The following is a 24203-nucleotide window of genomic DNA, read 5'->3' on the forward strand; positions in this document are numbered from 1 at the left end:
AGGAATGGCTTGCCCTGGCCCACACATCTGGCCTCATCTGGAGACCTGACGGCTGGGAGACCTTGACCTCGAGGAGCTGGTGTGGTCTGGAGTCATCTTCACGGTGGCTGCCAGCTGTGGGCTGGACTCCTGCAGTGTCCCCTCAGTGTCCCCTCTGTGTGGCCCGGGCTTCCCCACAGCAGGGCAGCTGAGTTCCAAGATGGGGCAGGAGAGCAGGGGGGGAGGTGCGGCATGGTTACACCTCGCCTCAGAAGTGACACAGCATCACTTATCTGTGCTTTGTTGCTTGAGGTCGTCACAAAGGTCGGCCTGGGTTCAAGGAGAGCACACACGCCCCAACACTAGTGGAGGAGTGTCCACATACCTGGTGAGACAAGCATTTGAGATAGAAATATTGTGTCATCTTGGGAAAATTCCTTCTCAGATGATACAGATCCGTGAACTACGTTTCTAAACCATCCTGAACCTGGTTAATATATGGAGCTTATAGAAACGCATACCACATGCTGACCGGCCAGTGGGTAAAAGAAAACATGTACTTCTCTTATTTGATGTACTGTCATGTTGCAAACAGAGAACAAGCAATCACTCAACATTCTCTTCAGGCCAGAGACGCGGCCGTCCTTTTTATGTGCCATCTGCCATTGCATCATGACACTGGTTCAGGCAGGTCTGACAGTTAGCACAGGTGTACCCAAACCCAGGCCAGCCACGGGGACAGCAGAGGACACGGTGAATCTCCTCTGCAGAAGGACAGCAGGAGGAGAGTGGGGGTCAGTCTCTGCACATTCGCTGACATCAGTCAGCTGGGTCTTCCAACTTTCTCTCCACTTTTGAGAACTATCTCAGTATTTCCCCACCATTTTTTTCAGGTTAGAACTGGCTTCAGGGCATTTGACAAATCTTGGAATGCTTTGTGATATTAAAGTAATTAAACTCACACCCGTACATAGTAACTCGAGCTACTTGCAAACTCACAGCTAATGCAGTTTTAAGAATCCTTGAAGAAAGTTACTTATGTGGCGAAGGTCTGGCAGAGAGAGTAAAATGTAATTTCTAAACTGATGGCTTTCTTTCTGGGAGGCAGTGCCCTTGATAGTTTTGCATACTTTGGGTGATTTCCCACGTTCTTAGATGGCTCTAGGGCGATGTGTCTGGCTCTAGGACACTCTGACACACCGTGAAATGGGCTCTAGACTGAACTTGCTTCAATTCAGTACAAAGAATTACGCCTTTGATCTACCACACACACCTGAACCTAAGCTTGAAATGCAAATACTAGGTTTCATGCAAGCAGTGACTTAAAAAGGCAAACAAGCCGTCTCAATCTGGAAAATGAACTATCCATCACAGTTGAAACAGAAAACCAGGGACAGTGTGATTTACTCTGGCTCTTCTTAACAGTGAGTGCAGCACAACACTTTAATTAGATGGTAATCCACAGCGATAATTACGACCCAGAGGGCTGAGCCTCCGCACCGTCCCAGGATGGTCCACAGGCTGTTCCTTGTCTACAGACCCTGTAAACATGATCTTAAGCAGGTGTTAATCCTTCTCTCCCCCAGGGCTTCATTAAACTCAGACGGACACAGACCCTTGCCCCATATATCGATCATTTAGATACTGAGATAATGGACAGAAGTCATGTATATTCATCACATCTTCCCTGATAGATCAAAGCTTTGTCCACATTCTACTCAGCTGCTTGACTCCCAGGCTTTTGTTATATTTTCACAATATAAAAATGCATGTTGGTCCTACTGGTGATCTGTGTGAGTTTGAAATAATAATAGTAATAATAATAATAATAATAATAATAATAATAATAATGCAAAACTACAGTTGCCTTTGGCCACTGTCCTTGAAGCAAGACCATGTGGGGATCTCAGGATGTGCGAGGGGGTCTCCGAGTGTGAGACCTTGTCCTGCAGAAGCAGACTTGCCTGGTCTCCACCCGATACCCCCTAACATGCCAGAGGACCAGAACACTTCAGGGTTCAGCATTTCTAACCATCCTGAGCATCAGATGAGTAATAAAAGCCCAAGTAAACAAAACACGGAAAAGGAAATGCTTATTGAATTGATTTCATTCCAGCAAATCACATAACATATTACATTTCTTAGAAGCAGGGAAATATCAAGATCTTTATTGTTCAGTTTAATTATGCTCTTTGCATGCTCACTCTTCTTTAAAAAGAAATGATCCAAAAGGATTAAAATTAAAACATTTCTTTCCTAATGCTAAAAGCATTTCTGTGACACGATGTGCTTAACACTGAAGAAAATAAATAAAACAGAATTCTATTCCAAGATGGAAAGATTTAGAACATCAGCAAACTTCCTCATTTAGGCCGCTAATATGTTCTTCTAAACGATATTTTGAGAATGCTTATATCAGCACACCCCAAATCAGAAAACTCTTCCTATTTATATTGACTGAAAACGTTGACAAGAAATATATTCTCTATGTCTGGGCCCATCCCAGTGATAGTTTTAAACACAGGCAGTTTGTGCTGGCGTAACGATTCAATTGAGTAAATTGTCATGTTGGCTCTTTTTGTCACCTCTGCTCACTTTGCTCTGTTTTTAAAGATTCATTGATTTCACACACACACTGCAACGAATGGCTGAGCAGAGACCTGGGCCCTGATTGACAGCCACTCGCTGTTGGATGAGTGGGAGCAGACAACCACACCTGTTCATGAGATATTATTAACCGATTCCTGCTGTCATTGTGGTCAGGTCCTATCACACCCCTTTCTTTTTTCATGCATAATGTTTAGAATATACAGCTGGAAATGACAGCTACAGAGAAGGACACGTGTCCTAGAGAGGTTAAGTGAGTCGCCGTGGGTTACACAACTGCTTGGTGGCAGGTCTGGGACACCAGTCTACACCATGACGTTTCTACTCTGCTACATGAAATAATTCATAGTTTCGCGCTTGCAGTTATGCAGAAACACATCAGTGCTCAGCCTCATATTTACACTTGACTGCCACTGGTCTTACCATTATTCAGAGCAAATATGATCATCTATTTTATCAGAAAGAAATTTGAAATTGATAAATGTACTTACTTTCCTACAGGGGCAAAACAAATTTAGCATAGATTTCAGAAAAGTACCCAGGATTTCAGAGCAGTGACGGAACCATCAATATAAATTTTAGAGGACCAGACCTGCGGGAGTCTGAAGGTCTCAGACTTAAGATCCCTGTCATGCTCAAGGTCGTGGCATCCCAAGCTCCCAAGGTCTGATGGTGCTCATGCAATCAGGGCCATTTGTAAGTGTGCCAGGGGTCTAGGGGGTTCCCTAAAGCACCACCCATCCACACAAGTCCACGGCACTGCCATCCTCTCTACATCACCCTTCTGGAACTTATTTTCTTTCTCAAGGCTGTTTTTCATGGACATGGTGGTGTGACTTTATCTGTATGATGATTTTTATGGGGTCACAGGGTTTTGTTTTTTTTACCTTAAACACCATATCCATGGAGTACAAAGTGAAAGACCCTGCCTTCTAATTTCGTTCATGACTTGAGAGAAGTTTTCATTAGGCAACAATTCCATGTGCACATACAGCTAGGAAATGAACAAGTGACATGAAAGAAATTGAGTGAAAACTTAAAATAGTTGAATGAGAATAAAGTAAAATTAATCAAACCACTGTGTAGGATGATACATGACACAAGACTTCAATGAGAATTTCCATTTTATAAACTTGTAAGTTGAATGCTTTGAAATCATACCTATAATGACTATGATGATTTTAAGGAATTCAGAAATTCAGTAATGTTGTCATTAATCCCAATGAATAAATGAGATCAATAAATCAAACTGACATTGCTGAGCCTGCCTGAACCTACCTTCCTTTGTCAAATACATTTCAGATTGTGGTTAACTAGTTGAATGGTACCTGGAGCTAAAATTAAGCATCTGCATCCAAAAATATTGCTTAGTATTCTTTCTTAACTCTTTTTTTTGGCTATTCACTGAGGAAATTAGTCCTGAGCTTATTCCCTAAGTTTCATCGGTTATGCATCCTCCACAATTATAGAGGAAAGTAGACAAAATGTGGAATGAGAATGTCTGGGTTTTAGTCACTGCTCTGCCAAGTGTTAACTATCTAATATTCGACAGTTCTTCTTGTTGAAGTTTTTTTTTTTTTTTTTTCCCTCACCTATAAAATAATATGATAACGAAATCTAACCTGTTGTACTTACTTCATGGAATGATGATATGGGTGTTGGCAGGGCAGAGTCTAGGTTTTACCCGTCCTTCTGCTACCAGTCAGGCTGTATTCGTCTGGATTCTCAGGTGTAAATAACAGAATTCAACTAAAGTTAGCTTTAACGGAAAAGGGAGTTGTTCGGTGAGAGCAGCCCCGGCTGTTGGCTTGACTGGATCCAGGTCCTCAAATGATGTCCTCTTGAAGCTGTATGTCTTCCCATCACTCATCTCAGATTCTGCTCTGGTGGTAAGAAAGATGACCACAGGCCACTCCCAGCTCACATTCCCCTGGCTTCACCAAAGCCACATGTCCAAACCAACAGCACTAACAAAATATAGAGATCTGACTGGCTGTGACTAGGTCAGGCGCCTGATTGGCTGTGACTAGGTAAGGCGCCTGATTGGCTGTGACTAGGGCAGGTGCCTGATTGGCTGTGACTAGGGCAGGTGCCTGATTGGTTGTGACTAGGGCAGGTGCCTGATTGGCTGTGACTAGGGCAGGTGCCTGATTGGCTGTGACTAGGGCAGGTGCCTGATTGGCTGTGACTAGGGCAGGCGCCCACACTTGACTCTGGGAGATAGGGCAACCCCAGCTGAGTGAAATAAACTAAGGACAGGGAAAGATGTGGCCCAATGAGATGCTGGGCAGGCAAAATCCCTGTATCTACCAACCTTCTTCCTGTAAGTTAGTCAGAATCCATGTACACTTTCTTCCCATTTCAAAAAATACCCTTGCCTGATAGGCAGCCATCTTACATACAACAACGCAAAGAGTAATACCTTTTCAAAATGATTTGTACTTCTTAATCTGACTTACAGCTCTTCATGGACTGTCAATCCAGGTCCAGTGCCCTAAACTTACTCCATGTTAAATGTATTGCCTCTTTGACTTTGCCTGCGACAGCCGAAGTTTGGGACAGAGAATCTGGCTTTTCCAAACATGGAAAGCCCCGGATCAGTGAAACAAATCTCATTGCTCACAACAAGGGTTAGAGCCCTTCTAAGAAATATGCTCTATTTTTTCCCTTTGTGCTTTTAGGAGATGCACCTTTTCGGTGGTAGGAGTGTCTCTTGCCTTATCCATTGTAACAAGAATTAGCTACAGATGTCAAAACCTTTCTACCAGTTTCTCTAGCATCGATTAAGTGAACCCCTGAGAGATCTTAGGCAGGCTGACAAAAATCACATATCTATCAAACCAGCATATAATAGGCATTCAATTCATGCTAACTACATAAATGATACTGGGAAAGTCAGTAGTGCAGTACAAATAACTTTATAGTTACTATTATTATTATTAGTGCCAAAAAATTAAAGTTTCTTTTTCTCCTTTTGGCTTTTTACTTTTTATAGCAAAGTAAAAAGTGGGTCAGGAGACATATTGACCTATTGAGAGCAGAGATAGATAAACTCATGGTTCAGACCATTTTTGAGATGAGACCGGTATCCCTCTCTATCTGAATTTATCACACAAATTTGAGAACTGAATCATCAGCTATCAGGAGACAATTGTATGATACCTTTCCCACACTCATATAAAGTAGATGGCAAGATAAGCATTTTAATATCTATTCACTGGCCTATATTTAACATGCTTTAACTTTTAGGGTAAAGAAGTCCACTGAGAATATTTTATTTTAAGAAAGGTAAGCACGACTGAATTTATCTCTAAGTTGAATAGCACGAAGCATGTTCGCCTAGCAGGCTACACAGAAGAGGTGCAGAGTTAATCAGCATCCCCCTATCCTCTGAAATACTGATGGTCACACTGATGGTCAGGGTGCGCTGAAGCCTTCAGGTTAATTATCTTCCACATTCCTGCTCCTACAGTTTAATTAAGACTTTCGACAACAGTCAGTTATGTTTGTTCCAGACTTGTTTTTGCTAGTTGTGCTTAATATTGAACTTCTTAATTTAATTAAAAATCCCAGTGAACCATCAATACAGAGTTGTTTCAAAAAAAAAAAAAGCCTAAGTTGAGAAATTTGGAAAGATTTGATGAAACAGGTTTTCAGAAAACTACTGTTGAATTATTTATAAGCAGAAGGATTATAAAAATTGAAGGAGAAAAACCTTAAATATTTAACGCAATTCTGCCTTTAGATTGTGTATATGTATACTACTGTCTTTATACGTCCTTGTTTTACTTTAAAGAAACTGCAACTTGAAACTGTAGAAAAACTGATTATAAAAGAATGATGGTGCAACATCCTAGTATGTGGACCTATACTTCAAAAAATTAAGAAAGTCTTTGATCCATCAAAAGATTGCTATATAAATAAGTACTTTAAAAAATTATAAAATGGGAACCACTTTTCTGAGAACCTTCCCATTTTTACCGCAGTAGGGAGCGCTTCCTGCCCTCTGTTCCCACCAGAATGTCTGATTTTGACTTGATTCTCCCAAATCCTCTCCCAACTGCCCCCGATCCTTCCACTGCCTTCTTAGAGCTCAGCTTCTTCCTCCTGACTTGTGAGCTCTTGTTCTTCTCCTAACGGTGACTGGAAACTCAGCCAGGACCCCTCTCATCTTCCTTTTTCTTCCCTCAATGAAAGATGATATTGTATTCTCGTCCACATCATAAATCCTCTATTATATTCCATAAACATCACAATAATTCTAGGAAGAGATCAACATTTTTATGAAAATAAACAAGCACTGCAATCATTTTTCTGTCACTTACCAAAGAAATGCAATAAGCAAGACATTCGAATGGCTGTACGTAATCTGCTTTTGCATTACTTCAACTTTAAGTACACTCTATCATGAGAGCTCTAAATCTATTTTTTTTTAATTTGGTGACTTTATATTCCATATTGATTACATTTATGGACAAAACTAATTCCCTGATAGATGGAAATACTAAGACAAAAGGAACAGACAGCTAAATTACTTCAAGGTAGATTTTCCAAATCAGCTTGCAAAGATTTTTTTTAATTCTAAATGAGACAGACTTTTCAATTTCTATTCCATTGCATGAGATAATCTAATCCATAGTGTGTATGGGAGGGCAGATTCATGGGGAGGTAAATCATTGTTTTATGCTAGCCAGAAGTTTATAAACTAAACTGTTTGCTTAGATGATTGGTTCAACACACTCAAGAAAAAAAAATATCTACACACACACACACACACACACACACACAAGGTCAGACAATTAAGTTCACGAACTCATCCTAGAAAAAGTGCTGCATACCTCATTGCTGAATATCACTATGGTCACCTTTGAAGTTCTCCCCTTGGGAAGCTATGTACTGACTTCAGCGCCTAGTCCACCCTTCAAAGCAATTTTGGAACTCTTTTTCTGGAATGGCCATCAGAGCTGTCGTTGTATTACCCTTGATGTCCTGAATGTCATCCAAATGTCTTCCTTTCAATATTTCTTTTATCTTCGGATAAAGAAAGAAGTCATTGGGGGCCGGACAGGTGAGTAGGGAGGGTGTTCCAATACAGTTATTTGTTTACTGGCTAAAAACTCCCTCACAGACAGTGCCATGTGAGCTGGTACATTGTTGTGATGCAAGAGCCATGAATTGCTGGCAAAATGTTCAGGTCATCTAACTTTTTCACACAGCCTTTTCAGCACTTCCAAATAGTAGACTTGGTTAACTGTTTGTCCAGTTGGTACAAATTCATAATGAATAATCCCTCTGCTATGAAAAAGGTTAGCAACAGCGTTGCAACTAGTTTGCAAACTTAATTGTCAGACCTTCGTGTGTGTGTGTGTGTGTGTGTGTGTGTGTGTGTGTGTGTGTGTAGAATATAAAGAATTTATATTGGGCCATGTTTGGTAATAAGCAGAGTTCACTGGCTGTGAAGGAATCGGAGAAGGAATGGCAGTGCCAGTGCCCGTCAGGACGGCATGTGGCACAGGCGTTTAAAGCACCACACGGCACTTTCCCTTTGTGACACTCCTTCTTGCCTTGGGCTGTGCATCTATTTAAAATACAATACAAAATATTTGCTAAAGAATTTGAAGGGATGCAGTCCTGTAGAGGGCGTGCTTTCCAGCCTATTCACTGAGCAAAGGCTTTTAAAATGTCATTGGAAATCCCCTAATTTATTCAGCACGGCCCCTTTAAACTTTATTTTCATCCCTCAGAAAAGTAATTGTCGTAACTTTCCTAGACGACCACTCTTACATGACAAAACTGCATAAAATAAGCAAAGCTTAACGGTAAGAGAAGATGTACCATTCCCAGGAGATTCTAGAAGCTATTTCTGAGGCGAGTTTGGGACAGGACATGGTTTTTGCTCTGTGTCACCCACCTGAATAATTTCCCTTCACGTGGAGCCTTTCCTCTCTTGAAATAAACCCCGATGGTAAAGGCAGTGGTTGATTCTATCAGCTTGAGGCTGATGCAACAATAGGACCTCATCACCTGCCCTGAGAGTCCCTGTACGTTCGGGCGGAGACGCGGTTCGAGTCCCAGTTGACTCTCGAGCTGGAGATGAAGCCTGTCGCGTGGGCCACGTCTTTACATCTCACACCTCTTTGTCTCGTTTCATACCCATCCAGACAACCTGTTGCTATAGGAGCTGAGCGTCAGATGGCAGTTCCAAGGCTCCACAGTTACCCAGCTTGCCTGCCAGGCGCCTAAAACAGCAATGCTTCATCAAGTTGGGCGATTTTCAATTTACCTGTATTTTAGAAGCTAATGAAAAGCAAGTTTTTGCAGAGTATAGTGGCTTCTTTCATCACGTGAAACAAGTCTCACTGATTTTGAAGACTAAAACTGCAGTCACCAAAATGTTGGTAGAAGAGAGTGAAATGCGTTTTCATAGGAATGGAGAGTTTTGCATAATTGTAATGGGAAAGGACTAAGTGGTAGGAAATAAACAAAAAGTGCAAAAGGCGAATAAAATACGTAAAGTAACGGTTAGCCTAAGCAGCCAGTGGTTGTGGTCCCCAACAGACACTGAGCGCTCTGGATCTGTAAGGAATAAAGACCCCTGGGGGCTTCCCAATAGTTTCAAATACAATGGCTCTGTAGCCCCTCCCCCCACCCCCCATCCACCTGGGAAAGAGCTTGGCCAGAGCCAGCCTATGAGTTCCCAGAGGGTAGCAGAGTCTGCAGTCACTTGCAAAGCATAGCGTGATGGGGTGGTAGGCATTGTACCCTGTGCAAAATGACCACCGCCGCACCCCTTCTCCCTGCCTGAGCTCTGCACCACGTGAGGCAGATGGGCCTATTCCTGCAAACTCCCATGATGGACAGTGTGGTCGAGACGCAACAGGGTTAGCAGACACTGAAGCTGCCTCAGTCCCGGGTGGGGCTGATACCACAGGTTTCCCTCTGCGTGGGGTCCTGTCCTCAGACATTTTGTGGGATGGGGTCCAGGACAGGCAAACAGAGCCAAGAAGGGCCCTTGAGCCCTACAAGCTAGTCTCTGCTCCCAGATGTCTCAGCAATGATGCCTTCCTCCTCCCCTGGGGCAGAGGAGGGGAGCGGTGAGCAGGGGAGAGGCCAGGAGTACTTCCTGGTTACCCTCCATGGGAAACAGTGGAGCCAAGAAAGAGGATCGCCCTGCCCCTGTGCGCATGTGCGAACACACAGACACACACACACACAGACACACACAGAGACACACACAGACTCACACACAGACACACACACACAGACACACACAGACACACAGACACACACAGAGACACACACAGACTCACACACAGACACACACACACAGACACACAGACACACACAGAGACACACACAGACTCACACACAGACACACACACACAGACACACAGACACACACAGACTCACACACAGACACACAGACACAGAGACACACACAGAGAGACACACACACAGACACACACACAGACAGACAGACAGACAGAGACACACAGACACATACAGACACACACACAGACACACACAGACACACAGACAGAGACACACAGACACATACAGACACACACACAGACACACACACACACAGACACAAACACTGAGTCACACACACAGCCCAGTTGTCATTATCACCCCCAAAGTAGTTTTCGGTGTTTTTTATCTTTAAGAATTAAATTCACAATGTGATTACACTTGATCCTCTGTTATGTAAAGGTCATGTGACCACAGCAGAGACGGACCTTGGAATGTGGAGACTGGATTTCGAGGCCCCCGCACGTTCAGGACTTCCTGGCATGTGACCTTTGACAAGTCACTCTCCCTGAGCCCCCGTCTCATCTGTGCAATGGGGGTGAATAGCACCTGCCAACACGGATGTGCTTGTCGAAAACTCAGAGGCGAATGTGAACCAGGACTGCAAGGCCCTCGACCAAGGTTACTTCCCGGTGACATTACTGGTTCTTACCCAGGCTGTGGTGGTGTTCGCCCTCGGATGGACAGAGAATATCCTGGCCCAGTGAGGGGATAAAAACACATAAGCAGACGTGAAAGAAAAAGGTTTATGAGTGTAGATCAAGTCAGCGCTACCTCTTGCAGTTCTGACAGGAGCTCTTGGAGCAGCCGCCTGCCCCAGCACACCTGGCGTCAGTCACCTGGGTTGCGCCACCTCCCCTCTGGGTCCGCACACATGTTGCCTCTAGGTAGACAGAGATTTACTCAAAAATAAGACAGGCTGAAAACCAGTTTGCTATCTAGATTTGCGGCTGATTCTCTGGACTTGCCTTTTCACATACCCTTACGTTTGGTGTCATATTTTTGTTAATTGAGGAAAGGAAAAAGGAGGACTGTTTTTGGTTTTCATCTCCAGATAAGCTGCAGTACCCAATGGGGGTGCTTTTAGCTGTTCTTTATAATCGGTGACGGTGCTAGGTGTGGAGAGGCCAAAAAATGCAACGTTGTCGTCTAGAAACACAGGAGAGATGATTTGTGCCGCAGCCTGGAATGAGACATGTAACTGCTTACACGTTACTCGACTTTTTATTTTATTTTTTCTAGGTTAGAAGTTGGCGACCTGTAGCCATAATATGTAGATGATTTTCATTGCTTTGTCTTTTCTTCCCTTTTTTGCCACGGGGATAAAAAAAAAAAAAAAAAAAAAAATCATTGTTCTTACATGGTTTTGTCCTTGACAGTTTAATCAGAGAAAATGTGTTGCGGCCATTTGACATGTATTTATGGTAATGAAATCGGCTCCGATTACGTACCCTCCCCCATTCCTGGTGTGACGGTGCTTTCCTCACCACACCTCACACCTGTGAGTGGCAGCACACAGGCTCAGTATGGGCAAGGTAGAGGGAACCTCAGAGGCATTGTGTACACGAATGAGTAATGTTCTAAGAAACTGAAATGTTTCAGTAGACCCGCTTCCAATTTCAGCCTGATTTAGTGGTTTATAAAAGCATGGTCTACCAACAGAGATTCACTTTAAGCTTCATTTCAAGTCATTTCTGAGGTCATGTTCCACCGGGGCTTGGAGATGCTTTATGCTGGCAGTGGTGATACATTCTGAGGGGGCACTTTATGTGATGCATGGCACTTCTGGCAACAGGCCTGATTCTTCTGCAAAATTGACGTCAGCGGATCAAATGCTCGGCAGGTTATCTCACACGTCTGCCCTGTTCTTGACGTTGGTCCCATCGTCACGCCCCCAGTGCCTTTCCATCTGTTGAACTGCAGCTTTATAAATCCCCATATGAATTCAGACTCTTATACTATTTCGAAAGAACTTCCTCCTGGTCTGGATGTGGCTCTTTTGCCCTGTAGCAGTGCCATTATTTACATGGGCCTTCCAAGTGACGGAAAAGTGGCTTCTTGGTTGTAGACATTCAAGTTGGAGGGCCACTGCATCACAGGGATATTCGGCCTGTCCGTGGAGGGACACCATCCATTCTTTCCAGCTGCATCAGCCCCCACAGAAATAGGACAAGGACATTCAAAGATGGTTGGCCCAGTATGTCTCAGAGGGGACAGCCACCTTGTAAGAGGTGGTGTGAAGAGCCTCACCTGCTCACTCTCCTTCACCAGCCCCTGGTCCCCAGCTTCCTGGCTTACAAGTCAGGGCTGGGTGGCAGAGAAGCCCATTGCCCATAGAAGCTGTGGTTAGACTGAGGGCAGAGGGAGGGTCCCCACCTTGGGCTGCCCTATGACATTGTGGATGGTGAACGAGTTACCTCCGTGCCCACGGAGGCCCTCCCTCAACATGGCCTGGTCTTCGCTCTGTGTGGCACCTTCATGCTGTGGTTTTTCCATCCCCGGACTCTGTGCTCTGCAGCCCTGACACTGAGCCTGCCCGCAGTGCCCGGGAAGATTAGTGATAGAGACTCCACATTTCCGAGGGAGGAGGAGAACGAACAGACGGTGGGAGGGAGAGGGGCCAGGCCCCAAGGAGCCTGCCCGTTAGGGGCATCTGAAGATGAAGAGGTATCTCTCTTCGCATTTAGCCCTTTGTGTGCACGTCTGAGCTTATGCGTAGAGGCTCTCTCCTGCATACATTTGATGAAATATCAAAAAGGATTCAATACAGTCCGGGGCAGTGTCTTACTTAAGGTTTTGAGTTTGCCTCCATCACGAATCACCGAGCAACCCAGTGACATCTACCCTGGACCTTCCCCTATTTGGCACTTTGGGCACTCCCCACTTCCACTACTTCTCCACCTGTGCAGCGACCAACCTGCCTTCCATCGGGCCCTCCTCCATGAAAAAGAGCAACAGAACAAAACAGAGAAGTTTGCATAAAACCTCTTCTTTTTTAAAATCAAATGCATTGGAAGAGTTATATGGCAAATTGTGGACAAATGCCTACACACCACCGTCTTCACAATAGAGATTGCCTCCTGGATGAGCCAGGGCCAAGGAAGGGGCCTGACAGAGAGCACTTGGGTTTATCAGAATTTGCTGTCATCAGACTAGCAACGCATTTTCACTGTGGACCATCTGGCAGCCTCGTTGTGTAAGACCAGATGCTCTAACAGTATCCATGTAAGCAGGTGTCGACCTGTTCTTTGATTATAGTCACTGAGGGAAACACGTAATTAGATTATATTCCAAGATGACTTCTCTTCGGCTTTGACAGCTTCTGGTGGATGTTTTCTGTTGTTTTTCTTTTTTCAATTTTTTTTTGTCTTACCCCAACATAAGGACAGCACTCTGGATTAGGAATCAGAAACCTGCTTTCTCTTTCCTACTCCGCCATTAGAAATTTGGGTTTTATCAGGTGCCATTGGCCTTGGTGTCCCCAATGAAAATAAGCACAGTAGATAACACCGTTGCCAAGGTCTCTCTCAGCTCCTGCATGATTGTGCCTTTTTAATGAGGAGCTGGCCTTCCATCTGCACCGCCTCACGGTGGTCCTGCCTCAGCTCCTTCACCCGTGGACCTGGGGCATCACATCCCGAGTAAGGAGCATCACAGCTGAGCTCTGGGGAGAAGGCACGGGACGATTCTAAGGACAAGGCCAGCCACTGAGCAGAGCCTTAGCTCTTCCTTTCTCTTCATTATGAGAAAGTCTTTTCAAGGGGAAAGTGCTGCCATATGTAATTTAGTTGACTTTTCTGAGTTCTCAGGATCTGGGTGAGGCCTCGTGATGTGAAGGAAAACTTATGATGGAACATCGAAATGTGTTGGACCCAAGATGGAGACGGTCTAGGTAAATCACAAAGCTCTTCTCTCTTGGAAAGACCAGACCCTAAAGGCAGCGAGCGAGCCTCAGGTGCCCCCACCCTCATTTCTAAGTGGCCCCAATTTCTGTTGAGGCCGCCTACCCCTCCTGAGATGAGTGGCGCAGACTAGAAACGAGGCGTATTTCTGACTGGTGAGGCTGTAGAAACAGACTCCCTGGTCTGCAGCCTCCTGCCAGTGCTCAAGGGCTGCTGGACCAGCAGCACGTGGCTTGACTCTGCTAGGAATGCCCTTCTCTGTCCGTAAGACGGGGTAGCTGTGTGCCCCCCACAGGCTGTTGTAGGGACTGAATGAGTGATGTTAGGCAAAGTGCACAGTGAAGGACAGAAATGTGGGCTGATACCACGCCCCCTGTGGAAGAGTCCCCGACAGCCCGAGGAGCCCTCCCATTGCCGTGCCCCAGGCTTTCGAAGAGACAATCTGTGGATTGAGCCCATGCCCTTGAAAGCTTCCAGGGCTCTCTGGCTACTATCTTCATCCAGCTCATCCAGACCTAGAGGTCAGTGGCTGGTCAGGGGCGGTGTTTACCTGCCTCTTACCGCGTTGCCACAGGCGGTAAGACACAGAATGTCACAGGCATTCTGACTCATTCTGACTCACCTGAGGGACAGGACCCATTCCCATCAATAACTCAGCGGTCCTCAAGGTTTGGGGTGATCTCCGTGGTTTTCTGAAGTTCTCCAGGTGATTAACCCCCCCCAACACATGCACAATATATATGTTTTCAACACCCAGCTGTAGCCCAGAATGATTGTGGACACAGGAACCTGCCATTCTCCTGGCCCATGAGCAGCTGCCTCTCTACCTGCATCTGAGTCTTATGTTAGAAAAACTGAGTGAAACAATTCTGTCGCCTGGATTAGCTCACACAGATGTGACACTGAGCACAGTCATTGAATTAGGATGGTTTCAGGAAACAGATCCCACCTCCAGGTGGTGGGAGAATTCTTCTCTTTCTTTAGAAGATTCTTTTGGCAAGAGAACCGCGACGCTCCCAGCCTCACGCTATCTCAGCCTGTGTAACTGCGCGATGCCGTCTTACTCCACCAGGAATACCCACGAGCGGCAGGTGGATGTGGCTTTTACAGAAGCCTTGTGATATTCTTTGCAATCTCTACAGTGTCTGTTTAAAAGTCAATACTGTTCATTTGTTTGATAAGTTTCCACAGATCCCAGTCCTATTATGCTGTTAGTTTAATGTAGCTGACTTTTAGCAGATGTCTTAAGGATTCAGTGTCACTAAAGGGACCATAGCATGAATTGAAGGAGACTCTTTGGAACACTGGATTGTTAGGTACAGCGCCTCTATTGAAAGGGAGATAAAAATACACTGTAATAAACTGGAACCATGAGGACAGATTTCCTATATGCTCAGAAAACAAAGAAAACCAACTAAATTAACTCCTGTTCTAGGGTGTGTGTGTGTGTGTGTGTGTGTGTGTGTGTGTGTGTGTGTGTGTGAGAGAGAGAGAGAGAGAGAGAGAGAAAGAAAGAAGAAAGAGAGAGAGATCCAAAATGTTTCTCATAGCTTCACATTTTCTGGAATAAATACTCCAGTCTTCTTTTCTATTATATCCAATAAATATAATGTTGTTTGGACAGCGAAGCCTGGAGTAGAAATGTAACTGAAGAGCTTCAGGTTTTACAGAGGGAGACACTTAATGATCTGCAAACCTTTAAGTGGCTCATAGAATATTTAGAAACAGACACATTTTCCAGACAACTGGATTTATTTTGACTTTCATTATTTCAAGGTGACTAAAAAAGGAAAATGAAACTTTTTTTTTCCCCTAATTTCATATTAGGTAAAACTGTGAGCTCAAATGAATCAAGGTAAAATTTCACCCGAATGCCATAATATTAAGCATGACTATTAATGGAAGAAGTTTTGGCAATTACTAATTATTTGCACTATCATTACTAAGTAAAGGCAGAGTTCCATTGCTGGAAAAACTCACAGATCCTGTTTTGTTTTGTTTTGTTTTTAATTTCTATCATGTTCACCCATTTTCCTAATGGAAATTATCACTGATCTTACTGATAAGAAAACTCAGGTAAAGCTCCTTTTCGGCTGGGACCAGCCATCTTCTAGTAATTCGTCAAAATGACCAACACAAAGGGAAAGAGGAGAGGCACCCGCTGTATGTGCTCTAGGCCTTTTAGAAAACATGGAGTTGTTCCTTTGGCCACATACATGCGAATCTACAAGGAAGGTGATATTGTAGACATCAAGGGAATGGGCACTGTTCAGAAAGGAATGCCCACAAATGTTACCAGGGCAGAACGGGAAGGGTCTACAGGGTTACTCAGCATGCGGTTGGCATTGTTGTAAACAAACAAGTCAAGGGCAAGATTCTTGCCGAGAGAATTAATGTTCGTATTGAGCATATTAAGCACTCTAAGAGCCGAGACAGCTTCCTGAGACGGGTGAAGGAAAATGATTAGAAAAAGGAGGAAGCCAAAGAGAAAGGTACGTGGGTTCAAGTGAAACGCCAGCCTGCCCCACCCAGAGAAGCGCACTTTGTGAGAGCCAATGGGAAGGAGTCTGAGCTGCTGGAGCCCTTCCCCTATGAATTCATGGCATAAGTGTAAAGAAATAAAAGACCTCTTTAAGAAATAAATAAATAAATGAATGAATGAATGAATAAATAAATAAATAAATAAATAAATAAATAAATAAATGAAAACTCAGGTAAAGAAAGGAATCTGACAAAATCCTCAAAGCAAACATGGTCCAGTGGAGCCACCTTGGGGACTCTTTGAGAAGGGAAGACTGGGGTGCCCTGTGGGGGACCCCAGTCCCTGGGTGGTGTCCGATGCGCTTCCCTTCCATCGTGAAGGCCGGCACATGGGGCGAGGGGCCTCAGAGGTTCTCACCGAGTCACACAGGCAGCTTGGTGCAGATCAGTCCTTGGACGGGACACATGGCACCAATAACTTCCGCCATTTATTACAACTCCTGGGGAGTTTTTCAAAAGTATGGATGCCCCAGTCTTACATCAGACGTCGTAAATGGTTTCATTGGAGAGAACTTTGGCGTCTGTATTTGGAAGCTAGGACCGCCATACCAAATACCACAGACGGGACTTATACAACAGACACTTATTTTCCAACAGTTCTGGAGGCTGGAAGTCCAAGATCAAGGTGTCATCAGGGTTCGTTCCTCCTGAGGCCTCTCTCCTTGGCTTATATGGTCTCCCTATGACCTCACATGATCTTCCCTCTGTGTGTGTCTGTGTCCTAATCTCATCTTCTCATAAGGACACCAGTCCTATTAGATTGGGCTCACCTTAATGACCTCATTTTGCCTTAATCATCCCTTTAAAGACATGTTTGAACACAGCCATGTTCTGAGGTGCTTGGAATTAGGATTTCAACATGTGAATTTTGGGGAACACAGTTCAGCCCATAATAGCGTCCATCTTTTCTTCAAAGTTCCCTATGTGACTTCAAAGTGCGGCCACAGCTGGAGCCCTGGCAGACACAGAGCAGTCCTTGAGAAGCAGCATCGTACAGCAGATAAAGATATGGCCCTGTCGGGAGTCGAGTTGCCTGAGTTCAAATCCTGGCTGAGTGGACAGGCTGTGCCTTCCTGGCTGTGCAGCCTGGGCAAGTGGCTACATCTCTTTGTGCCCCCAATTCCTGGGGATCAGATCATTGAGTACCCTTCACATAAGTTAGTTATAAGGGTTGGTAAATGTGAATAATTCCTGGACCAAATCAAAAGGTCAATGGCAGTACTGTTATTTCATTTTTCTTTTTATTAGAGTATGGATGATTGAAAGTCTAAGTCAATGGTCAGCAAACTATGGCCCATAGGCCAAATGCACTCATCTCCTGATTTTATAAGTAGCTTACTCTGGAAAACAGCCATGTACTTTGCTTAGGTCCTATCTATGGCTGTATTCATGATACAACAGCAGAGTTAAGTTCTTGCAACAGACCATCTACCACACAAGGCCTAAAATACTATCTGGACTTCACAATAAAAAAAAAAAAAAGTGCCAATTTATGTTCTAAATGAATAAAAAGATAACATTTGTTATGGTTAAGAGCCTGGGTACTAATGGTATAAACAAAGGCCCCTATTGTCCTTTGTTTAATCCAGTTATTCACTGTGTGATTTAGGGCCATTTATTTAACTTCTCCATGCTTTAGGTGGTTGCTCATCTGTAACATAAGGTTGATAATCTAAATATCCTTTGCTTTCTAGAGTCATCTGTTTCCTGAGTTAGTTTCATAAATTCAGAGAGTAGGTGAAGAACATTATCCACAAATATTTGGTTCCTGTGTGTTGGATAATTCATTCCAAATAACCAAGGATACCAATCCGTTCTCAAAGATGTTACTTCCATCAACCAGCTCTAGGATTTGTCACTGAAGGTTGTTTTAAAAATGACCTAATAATGTACATAAACCTAGAGCTCAGTGCCTGGAATGGGACCTGTGCTCGGTGCATGTTAGGAAAAACAACATGGCTGCCACTGACAGTTGGTGTGGGGAGGAGGCCACGTGCCACGTCCTCATTAGACTTCACCCAGTGGCTTGGCCCCAGTCACTCCTGTCCACTCCATGTATAAAGCAGAGGGAGGCAGGCAAACCTCACAGTACAAAGGGTAAAAGTCAAAAAATAAATGAATAAACAGACAATACACAGATGCATGCACTGTATGTCACCCTGCAGTCATAAAACCCTCATTAGGGTCATCACTCTCTCGGAATGGTCAAAAGTGGTGTGTGACCAGCAGAGGACCCGAGGGCAGGGCAGCCAGGTGGTCAGGTGGTGCATGGTGGTGCTCCAGGGAGGCTCTCCAGGAAGGTGCAGATGTGGGTCTGCACACATGGCCCTGCCTACCTGCTGGGCACTGACCGCGTGCGGCTCTGTGCTGGGGCTTTACAAGGGCCGCTAACGAGATGCTGACCACAGCATAGTGCGCCCTCCCTCCCACTTTGTAGATGAGGAGACTGAGACTTGAGAAAGTTATACTGTCCAAGGACACACAACCAGGTAAAAATAGAGCCAGGCTTCATGCCGAGGTGAAACCTGGCTCTGTTTTTACCAGGTTGTGTGTCCGTCTTTTTCCCAGTAGGGATGACTGGGCCTTGGAGGGAAAGACAGACACATCATGTAACCAAAGCAGGGCTCTTGCTGTCCCCACAACAGTTAAATCCTTCAAGTGGGTGCTTCCTCCAGGTGACCTCCTACATCACCTGCTAAGGGTTCCCTGACAGGACCTCAATGGATGCCCGGGAGAGGACAGTGGGCCGGCCCTGCTTCCCCCTCCTGCCTTGCCTCTTCCTTCTCCATCAGCCCACAGCACAAGGCACAGTGGTGGGCACAGATGGACATCTGTCCCACCGGACCCTGGCAGGTGACGTGCAGTAGCTTATCCCTCCAGGTGCAGGAATCCATCAACTTCCTCCTGAAACCACCAAAGTGGGAAGGACGTGGTGGCCTCTGAAACCTGAGGGGAGTCCTGTGGATGCTCAGTTCATACAAAAGATGGACGGGTAGGGGGCGGGCAAGAATCCTGGATTTCAGAGAGAAGTATTTTATTCTGTTCCTTCCAGAAGAAATAAAACTAAAGGTCATGGAATTTACAGGCCAGCTACCGTAGATGGCATTTGAAAGAAGAGGTGCATTAGAAAGGAGAGGTTTTGTTAGACAGAACCTTTCAGCCTCCTGTAATCATCAGGTGCCCGTATTGGCTGGAGTGCCATTTACGTATCTTTTCTCAAGTAAATCGTAGAAGAACTACCCATCCAATTAAGGATGATTCTTGCCACAGCTCTTGTAACCTTAGGCCTCATCTATGCTAATGAGCAAAATGTGTGATGCTGGGACCACCACTAAAACTAAAACAAAAGTTGTTTAAAGTAAGACCTCTCTGCCAAGCTCATGAGGCACTGATTTCGCTGGAACGTCGCTTTTAATTGGCAGTGGGAGCCGCTCCCTGACACTGGTATGCAGAATTGGTTTTGTTTATTTTAATGGTCTTTGAATGTTGAAGCTATGACTTTGAACAAACCATTTTAATGGACTGCTGGGGGAGAAGAGAATTCTAACAAGACATAGTTTACTACTTATGCTTTTCTAATAGTTTTTCTTCCCAGATACTATCTGCAGTCCTAAATGGATAAATTGGGTAAGAATGTATGTCAGGATATGTTTTAATTTCAGTAGCTGTTCACAGCCACTGGAGTTTATGCCTTTTTTTAGCTCTTGCAAATTTCCAACGGGTGAAAAGCCGTGAGGAATGTGTGTGTGTGTGTGTGTGTGTGTGTGTGTGTGTGTGTGTGTCTACAAGCATGCTTGCCTAGCAACTGAGCCAGAGAAAACAGAATAGAGATGCAAGAAGAGGAGACTGTGCCTCTAACTATACATAGCAAAACATTTCAAAAGGCATTTCCATGTCCCCGTTGAATAGAAACTGTCCAACAAGTTTCTGGTAACCTAGAGTCATCCTCATGTGAACATAGATACATTTTTTTTTAATCAAGATGTTTCCATGCTGTGAAGAGTTCCTTGCCTACATTATTTTATTTTCCATTTGCATGTGTTCTTTTTGAATGTCTGTAATCATTTGTGTCGTGGATTTGCTGCACTTGGCACTTTCCACTGTAAAGCTGTCCTGACCTTGTCTTTTCTCACCAGCCAGCCTGTGAGCTACTTGAGGGTCTTGTGTGACTGGCGGGCACGCCATGCTTTGCAGATGGTAAATGCTCCATGGCTTCATTTTTAACCGCAAGAACTGTTCTTTAGAAAAGGTTCCGCTCACCGAATCCCACCATTTTGAAGGCTTTAAGTAAGCCCTGGCCTGCTGCCTGGCACCTTGGTGGGCACTTCCTGTTGGCTCCACCCGACGCCTGCTTGCTTCCGCCACCTGTAACACAGGTGCTTGGCTCCTCCCTGTCCTCCTCTGGCCGGCCGTGCCGGGGAGCACAGGTCCCGGTGTGCCTGGACAACGCAGCCCCAGCGCTCCCGGGCAGAGCTGCCTCTGGGCACACGTGAGAATACGGATGGTCCCCGCAGGACTGTCGTCTGTGTTCCATTTTACCTGTCACCTGCATCTGGCAGGAAAACGTGTGCAGACACCCCTGCTTGCTCTGGCTCTTGGTTCTCTTCTGAGTGGGTCATTGCCTCCCTTGTCTGTCTGTGACTCTCAGCCTTTTGCCAGCAGGGATCAAGGTGTCTTTTGTGATTGGTCACTTTTTTCCTTTGCCTGGGTGCTGGTGTAGGGCCATCAGCTGGGTAGGTGGCAAATACCGTCATTGATGATGATGACAACAGAAACTTTGGATGCCTGCTGACAGTGTCCAGTGGGCTCCATAATTTTAGACTAATGGCTTAGGTGGAGCCAAAATTTGTGTAGGAGTGACTTTTATTCCCATGAAATGGCAACTGTCAGGTATTTTGGAAACTGCTTTAAAACACGTTTCAAAACAGTGTAACTCTTGGAAGGAAGCACAGGAAAAGTTTAAGACACTGTCTGCTCTTGGAAACCCACTAAAATTAAGTAAATTTGGTTTATGTAATTTTCGTTCTGAAATTTGATGATGATGGCGCTATTAATTATAGTGTCAGCAGTCACTTTCATTGCTCAAAAACATACCACGCATCACACAGTGCCATTATTACAGCACATTTCATTTAATTCTCACAACAACGCTACGAGGAGGAGCAGCCAGAGAGGCAGCTGACTAACCAAGTTCTCCAAAGAGGAAAGTTACAGGTGGGGGGTGAGCCAGACCTGGGGCAGGTAGGCAGTGTTGCCACGCATCCTAATTTCATTTTGTCAGACCCCAAAGGCTCTGCTTTCCCATGATGCTCCGAGCTTCCGCAGGAATAGTGACACTCCCTCAAGCAAGCAGTAAAAGTATATACCTTTTCAGGGTCAAAATTCAATCAAATTGGAAACTGAAAAGGTTTTTGTTATTATGCTATCTTGGGTGACTAAACAAAATAAAACGTTAGGTGAGCTCATTGACACAGTTCTGTTCTGAATGCACCACAGCTCTGAGCAGTCCTTTGGCTAAAAACCTGAAAGCGTTTCACAGACCCTTAAGGTAGAGACGGGCCAGCTCTCTTGTGGCAGAGTGGGAGCAGAGTGCCTTTGAAAAGGTTTGTCAACAGCACTTTTATCATCATCAGCCAAGCTCAGAGATGTAGGTCACTAGGTAACCCACTGTGGCCCCAAAGTTTTACCTCTGCTCAACTCCTGAATCAACTAATTCTTGGGCGCACAAAGCTTATTTTCAGCATTTTCCTGAAGATCAAATAGGCATTGCCAGGTAGGTGGAGAGGGAGCCAGGCAGAGCGGGAGCTTCTTCTGTGGAGACTCGGGACGTGGAACATTATAAGAAAGCCTGTGGAGCCCAGGGCCCGGCTGGAGGGCTGGGAAGGTTGGTGAACCAGGTCAAATGGCCTGTGTGACCAGCTGGGTAATTTGGCCTTCGTGGGTCAGGCAACGGAGATTTGAAGCAGAAAGATGTAATATCACTATGTTTTAGAAGATGACTGATGGAAATGTGGAGCAAAAGTTAGGAGAGGCCAGACAAGCGGGAGAGGGTGGTTCAGGAGGCTGCTGTGGGTTCCAGGTGGAGGCTGTGAGGTCTGCCCTGTAACCTTCTGAAGTTGCTTGTGACTGCATCTCTCTCGGCATCTATCCCGCTCGGTTCTCCCCAGACTCTGGTAACTGGTAACAGGGCCCTACTTGCACTCCACCTCTCCTGGACCCGATCTTCTAGTCACATCCTGAAATCATGTTCCTGAAACACCACTCAGATCAGGTCCCATCTCTGATGAAACTGAAGGGGTCTCTTTATAGGCTTTATGGAGAAATCCTAGCTCCTCGTGCTGCCACATGCTTCTTTCCTCCGACCTCCCCTCTTACCTAAGGCCCTGGGATTCAGCCCGAGGCCCAAGAAGACACCACTGCTTGGTACTCTCCTTCATACTTACTTGTGCCCAATATTTTCCCAGCTCTCTCTCCTCTTCTTTCACTTCTTTGTCTGCCCATAGCATCTAAGCCCTGGCTTACCTGATACCACTTTTTGAAGATTTTCCCCACCTATACATTATCCATCCTTTAAATTCTTACAAAACTGCAAATGGATCTTTTTGTTGATTCTAGCACGCTAGTTACTTGTGTCCACTTTACACTTTATTCCCCCCTAAAGGACACATGCATCCCAACAGGGCCTAACATAGCCCTGGGTGACAAATGTTTGCCGAGTGAATGATTGGATACGTTAGCACAGTGAGACCCGAGCACTAGGAGTTCTGGAGACGCCCCCAGTTCTGGAGATGCCCCCAGTTCTGGAGACGCCAAGCTCAGTCTGCTAGGTGCCATTTCTCTAATTTACTGGAAGGCCTGGCTCACGGTTTTCAGCTAATTGGAATGTCACCCTTTAACTAGCAAATATTCAAGTACTAAATGTTTACGCACGTCTCCTCTAACTAAATAAGGTCAACAGCCAAATTCTTACAGCTTTTTATTAGACTGATATCGTACAAGTGACATTGATTCTTAGCCTATTTTTTCTATAGAATAGAAAGGAGAGCCATAAATCAGAATTGAGAAATACTGTATACTTCCATTGTCCAATATTGCTCAAACTGACACAGTGTGTAACACAGTCCTTTTTCTTCTTCTGTTTCTTTGTTAATTGTCAGCTTGGTTTGGCTCATACTGATGGCATAACTGCTCACAAAATGCATACCTACACACCCAACAGAGGAAGGGTAAACGTTAGGGCATGAGAAACCCATGAACCAAAATGTTTTCCTAAATAAAGGTCTTAATTGAAAACCCCTGGCCTTGAATCATTAGTGGATGTGCTGCCAGTTAATTCAGCACATATGCCCGGAGTGTCAGAGTCACGTCTGTTTTTGAAGCAGCAATGAAGCCAGCCCGTGTCAGGGCTAATTGCGTCCACACCAGACATGGGGCCACGTATGCCCTAAGTTAGAGATTACACGTACCCGCAGCTAAAGCAGTAAAATATCCCTTTTGTTTCCTCCAAAAAACACCACATCCTTTGCTGTGGGTTCTACCAATCTTTCTAGAACTCTCCACCAAAAGAAGAGTTCATCGAAAGTCTTGTCAAGCGTCACAGTTGACTGCCTGGTGATGGTTTCATGGATTTGGTGACACTGGCTTCACTCACCTTGTCATTGGAGGAGGAGAGTCCATTTGGTAATTTAAAAACAAAATGTCTTGAAGCAGTTTTAAGCAGTGTGGCAAATTTCAGGCCATATGTCACGTGACACAGTGCCATATGTACCGTCCTCTATGTGGTTCTCTTTCTGGTCAACTACGTAGAGTTATTTCAGAAAATAAGATAGATTTGTTGGTCTTTTGATTCAGAAAAATGAAGTT

At 44.9% G+C, this 24203-nt stretch overlaps 1 protein-coding gene and 1 pseudogene across 2 annotated transcripts in view; both read left to right on the forward strand.

The window, feature by feature from the left end:
* PRKN (parkin RBR E3 ubiquitin protein ligase) overlaps positions 1-24203 on the forward strand; it is a 1116534-nt gene that overhangs the window by 862232 nt on the left and 230099 nt on the right. The gene's annotated exons all lie outside the window — the stretch shown is intronic.
* On the forward strand, positions 15926-16407 carry LOC109457146 (large ribosomal subunit protein eL21 pseudogene; annotated as a pseudogene).

The sequence above is a fragment of the Rhinolophus sinicus genome, chromosome 2 (assembly GCF_057876585.1).
Source record: "Rhinolophus sinicus isolate RSI-liver-muscle chromosome 2, RSI-T2T, whole genome shotgun sequence".
Classification (NCBI taxonomy): Eukaryota; Metazoa; Chordata; class Mammalia; order Chiroptera; family Rhinolophidae; genus Rhinolophus; species Rhinolophus sinicus.